The sequence below is a fragment of the Fringilla coelebs genome, assembly GCF_963513975.1.
Source record: "Fringilla coelebs genome assembly, chromosome: 6".
In the NCBI taxonomy this organism is placed as follows: Eukaryota; Metazoa; Chordata; class Aves; order Passeriformes; family Fringillidae; genus Fringilla; species Fringilla coelebs.
Window position 1 is genome coordinate 11,719,535 of NC_140034.1, and position 6,000 is coordinate 11,725,534.

The window sequence follows — 6,000 nt, forward strand, 5'->3', positions numbered from 1 at the left end:
TACTGACACGTGTGAATTCCTGATACCACCTAGGGCAGACCTGGAAAGGAAAATGCTGAACTGCAGATCCTGTAAAATGGGTTGGGTCGCAGGAAAGGACACAGGATGTTGTTTTTTAATCTTGCTATCTGTTAATGGAATTTCTAACTTTATGCAGATTCCAGAGACAGATAGAAATATTTAAACTGGGCCCTTTACAAGGTATACTGAACTAATCTTAAGTAGAAGATGAAAGAGTCAAGGCTGAAGACTTCTGTGACCAGCTACGAGTGAAGATCCACAGATGTAACAGGGGAATGTAGTTTATCTGCATGCATCCTCCTTTCTGGGGGTTTCTGCATGTAATTCTGCTCACCTGAACAGCTAGAGGACACAACTTTATTGCTGTAAGTCATATTTCTTTTCTTGTAGAACAGGACAGAAATAAAAGACCCTACATGCTGGTTAGTAGTAAGATGGGATAAGATGGAAGCAGAAAATTTCCCTTCATATATAAAATCAAGATCTGTGCTCCTTAAATAAAGTCTGTAGTCTGGACACTTGTGCAAGATGCCCTTTTTGCTCTGGGTAAGTTTGTCCCACTCGTTCTCCAGGTATGTGCACTTGTGAAAAGAGTCTCAGCCCTGAGTTGGTTTTGAAGTTTCAACAACACAAACAGGGAAATCTGTTCTGTGTCATCAGTATTAGGCACTGAATTTGTATGTCTGCAGTAATTGCCAAAAGATTTCTCACCCCAGCTTTGTTGTGATTCTGATGTTCTCTAAATGTCAGTGAAATCAGATAACCGCCCCTTCGCTAAATAATGTCTGTCCTCTCCCTCTGTCCAGGGGATGAACATATTGCCAGGGACTTTTAAATAGAATGAAAGATGGGGAGTGCTGAAACAGCCACATGTACTTCAAATTCTTCTTATAAGAGTGGTTGTCATTAGCACAGATTATTTTTGTTCATTGCATATGTACATTTTCTAAATAAAATTCCCAGTACTATTGCCCCTTTCTCAAAAAACCACCAGGCACTCAAGCCCAAAGTTATAGCAAAAGAAAATTTTTATCTCTTTAGAAGGCAAAATAAATCATTCTTTGGGAATGCTGCCAATCAGAGACTTATTGCAAATGAAAAAAAATTACACAACTATCACTGCATTTGGATCAATGACACCTGTTTCTAGGTAGATTCAGTGCAACTGTTATGTGTGCAGATGTACACACAGATGATGCTGTTATTTATAGAAGGGTTCACAGCCCATTAGAAACCATCTTGTAAAGAAGCTGACTTTAAAACCTCTGAAGATGCTTTTATGGAGCTTCCAGATGCTTGGATAGTCAGCCAAATCTCTGGTCCACAAGAACAGGATGGAGATCTAAAAAAATCAGGTTGTGTTTTTAATTTTCTCCTGCAATATCTCTTGCATTTGGCGCTGAAAGAAAACATAATAATTCAAGAGAACCAAAATCAGTCTGAGTTCAAAGGAAAGTTTCAGTTCAGTTTGTGGATATCCAAACTGGCATCCTCTCCCTACAGGTGGTAAATGCAACTGATGTCTCTCATAATATTTTCTATAAATAACATCAGCACAAAGGTTTGCAAGACAGGGTCCCAAGAGAATGAGGGTAGTTGATATTCTACTCTGACCTGAAAAAATGCAGTCTCGTTACTGACCTCCCTTTCTTGTTAGCATTGTTAAAAACTTTACTTATTAGTAAAAGAAATTTATTCTTTTGTGTAATTTTATAGACTTATTCTAGAAGAAAGAAAGCACTATCTGGGCTTGATCCTATATAAGGAACTGAAATTAATGAGTGGACAAAAAACAGATGCAGAACTGAGTTCTGATTGTGCAGTGTTCATGTGCATACCCAGAGATGCAGAAGTATTTCCACTGTATTTTCATCCATTTACTATTCAGTACCATGACATGTTTTCATATAGATGCTGTACCTGAGCTCACCTCCTCTTTTGTTCCTTCAATGACCTTCTACAGAGCCGTTAAGCAATGGAGAGTGCTTTTTCTTCAGTAGTGCTCTGTTCCATCAGCATTTGCTGCTTCCACACAGTGAGAAATACACTTTCCTCCCAGCTTGCACAATTTAAGTCTTATCACGTAGGTAGAAGCAGTCTATTGGCAGTCAAAACAGACATGTCTTACTTTGCATTTTTCATGATACCAATACCTGTGAACAGAAACTTCACAGATTTTCAGATTCAACTACTACTGGCTTAGTTTACTTTAAATGATAAGTTGTGGGAAAAGAGAAAAGGATAACTGAATGTGGTCATGAGAAAGAACTGAGTTATTTCACTGGCCTTTTGCTGCCTGTCCCTTAGGTTCAGTAGGACAGTTTGAGGAAGGAGGTTTTCAAGGAAGCTGAATGACTCTGGAGCCCTCAGTCAGGCAGCCTGGGCAAGCTGCAGCACCTGGAGGAGTGGAGCAGCACCGGTGCTGACTGCACAGGCTGTGGCAGCAGAAATAGCACAGCTCCATCAAAGCACTGCTGTCCTGACCTAAAAACCCAGCTAGGGAATGAGTTCACAGCCACAGGGGCAGTGCTGAGCTGACACAGCTACCCTGCTCTCCCTGTTCATGCTCTCCTGAAGACGCAGCGTAACATCCAGCCTGCACTACATAGTGTATTTATTTTATTTTATTTTATTTTATTTTATTTTATTTTATTTTATTTTATTTTATTTTATTTTATTTTATTTTATTTTATTTTATTTTATTTTATTTTATTTTATTTTATTTTATTTTATTTTAATTTCTTTACTCAAAGTCTCCAGAGCTTCAGTGCTACGTAGGATTTAACACATCCAGGAAGGCACTAGAACAAAGGGCCATGCCCAGAAAAGCAATGAACACATGCTGACATGACAGTTAAAGTCACCTCCCTGCTCCTGTGAAACCTTCTGTTTCTTCAGCCTCCTCAGCACATATGCTTTACCAACTCAAACTCACTCCTGCACTGGTAAATACATATCATCAACTACCCTTTGACTATTTTATGCTAACAGAGTCTATGTCTCTGCTGGAAAACATAGCAAAATTTCATTTGGTTTAGTAAGCTTGAAGAGGGTTTACTCAGCTGCAAACAATACCACTGGTTGTTGTGCAGTGTGCTTTACCATCTGACCACAGACGCCAAAGTAGTACACAAAAGAGAAAAACAGGAATTAAACTTCAGAAATTTAAAATCTTCACCCCAGAACAAATATCTTTCAATAGGTCAGGAAGCACTAAGGAGAAGAGCAGTTTTAAGATAGTACACAGAGGGGTCAAGAGTGACTTTTTTCCATGGGGGACAGCTAATAGTTGCCTTGCAAGTGCTGTATCATTCATGGAGCTAACCAAGCCCATGGAAAAGGTGTGTCTCAAGGCTAAGGACCTATAAGTCTGGGACCTGATGGCAGAAATTAGAGCCAGAAGGCAGGGTCTTGGCAAGGCATAATTTCTTCAATTTTGAGGAAAATAAAAATAATTGCCTCTCACAGAACTTCCAAAAGAATGAGGTGAAATTTTTTAATTGAGGCTTTCATTCTAAAAAATATTTCAGTGATATTAATGAAAGAAGGAACTCAGACCTGAATCCAGAATGACAATCAAAACTGGAGTGCACACTAAAGTGTGGTTTGCGTGTCGATCATTGCCTAGACTATACATGTTTCTAATTGCTACAACTGAAAACAATATCTGTGTTTTTCAGAGGAAGAGATCAAAACCTAAACCTGTGCTACAATCCAGCCTTTGTTGTGACTGGTGACAAACCTTCAGCCTTCTCCCAGTCAGGAAACTTAGTTGTTCTGGAAAGATCCATGGAATGGTTTGCCATGGGCAGGGACACCTCCCACGAGAGCAAACACCAGGTCACTCAATGTCCCATCCAGCTTGGCCTTGAACACTCCCAGGGGTGGGGAATCCCCAATTTCTCTGGGCAACCTGCTCCAGGGCCTCACCACCCTCACAGGGAAGAATTTCTTCCTTGTATCTAAACCAAATTTCCTCTCTTTCAGTTTGAACTCATTACTCCTTGTTCTTTCACTGCAGTTCCTGACAAAGAATCTCTCTCTGGCTTCTGGGCTCAAAGAGGATGCAAAAGAGAAACACAAGCAAGAGCAGCCTTTCATAATGCTGCATCAAAGAAAAGTTTTCTTTCTTTCTTTCTTTCTTTCTTTCTTTCTTTCTTTCTTTCTTTCTTTCTTTCTTTCTTTCTTTCTTTCTTTCTTTCTTTCTTTCTTTCTTTCTTTTTCTTTTCCTTCCTTCCTTCCTTCCTTCCTTCCTTCCTTCCTTCCTTCCTTCCTTCCTTCCTTCCTTCCTTCCTTCCTTCCTTCCTTCCTTCCTTCCTTCCTTCCTTCCTTCCTTCCTTCCTTCCTTCCTTCCTTCCTTCCTTCCTTCCTTCCTTCCTTCCTTCCTTCCTTCCTTCCTTCCTTCCTTCCTTCCTTCCTTCCTTCCTTCCTTCCTTCCTTCCTTCCTTCCTTCCTTCCTTCCTTCCTTCCTTCCTTCCTTCCTTCCTTCCTTCCTTCCTTCCTTCCTTCCTTCCTTCCTTCCTTCCTTCCTTCCTTCCTTCCTTCCTTCCTTCCTTCCTTCCTTCCTTCCTTCCTTCCTTCCTTCCTTCCTTCCTTCCTTCCTTCCTTCCTTCCTTCCTTCCTTCCTTCCTTCCTTCCTTCCTTCCTTCCTTCCTTCCTTCCTTCCTTCCTTCCTTCCTTCCTTCCTTCCTTCCTTCCTTCCTTCCTTCCTTCCTTCCTTCCTTCCTTCCTTCCTTCCTTCCTTCCTTCCTTCCTTCCTTCCTTCCTTCCTTCCTTCCTTCCTTCCTTCCTTCCTTCCTTCCTTCCTTCCTTCCTTCCTTCCTTCCTTCCTTCCTTCCTTCCTTCCTTCCTTCCTTCCTTCCTTCCTTCCTTCCTTCCTTCCTTCCTTCCTTCCTTCTTTTCCTTTTCCAGTTAACATGTACAAAAGAGTGTAATTCACAGCTCCTTTGGCGTTGCCTCATGTCTAAATGCTGTCACAAAGTGCAGATTGATTCTGCAGAGTGGACCTGTTGAAAATTCCTTGGCCATTGGTTTTGAATGGATAGAGTGAAAGAATTGCTGGAGCCCATCTCCAGCTGAACCTTTTGAGCTGCACCAGCAGTGGTGTGCCAAGGCAAAACAAGTTTGCCATATGGGTGATGCACAGTGCTTTGTGCAAGAACTAAATTTTCGTATCCCAGCAGCCTTAACACATCCTCACTGTACTTTGAATGCAGTCAGGCAAACGAGAACGCAATCCTAGGGCCCTCTGTAGCTCCTGTTTCAGCTCTAATTTCAGAATAGGAGCTTTATCTTGGAATCTTTATTCAGACACACACACCAAAATTGAATCAAACTGCAAATGTATTTTCTCACCACTTGCCCTTTTCACAAGCAAGGATCTCATGCAGGCTTTGAATATACATCATGAAGCTTTTCACTCTAACAATCGTACAATCCCCATTTCTGAGGCTGGAACTAATTCAGAGTAAGGTTCTGGGGTCCATCACACCTCAGACTCAGGGAGTCACATGCTCCTGCAGGATGACAGGACACTACAGCCAGCTGCATCATGCAATCATGTGCAACTGGCAGCTCACAACCAACACAAGGCATTCTGAGTTCACTGAAAGTGGAAGACAAAACAACTCCAATTACTTTTTTATTTGCTCCAGGTTGGGTATCTTCCTGCAGCCTGCAGCCAGGGCAATTGAGGCACAACAAGTTATCTGTGAGGGAATGTTATTTCAGCTAGAACTCTTCAGATGTTGCAAAGGTTGATCTCTGACCTGCAGGAGGTGTACTGCTTTTATAGAGCTTGACATTTACACGGAATAGTTGTTTCCAATAAAGATGGTATTTTATCCCCTCACGCTTGTTGTTTTAACTATTGCATTAATAAGCAGAAATTCATGACAGCCCAATAAACTCATGTCAAAAGGACATCAAGTCTGCATGAGCAGCCCTCAGAATAGTGCTGTTATACTTCAACATGACTGT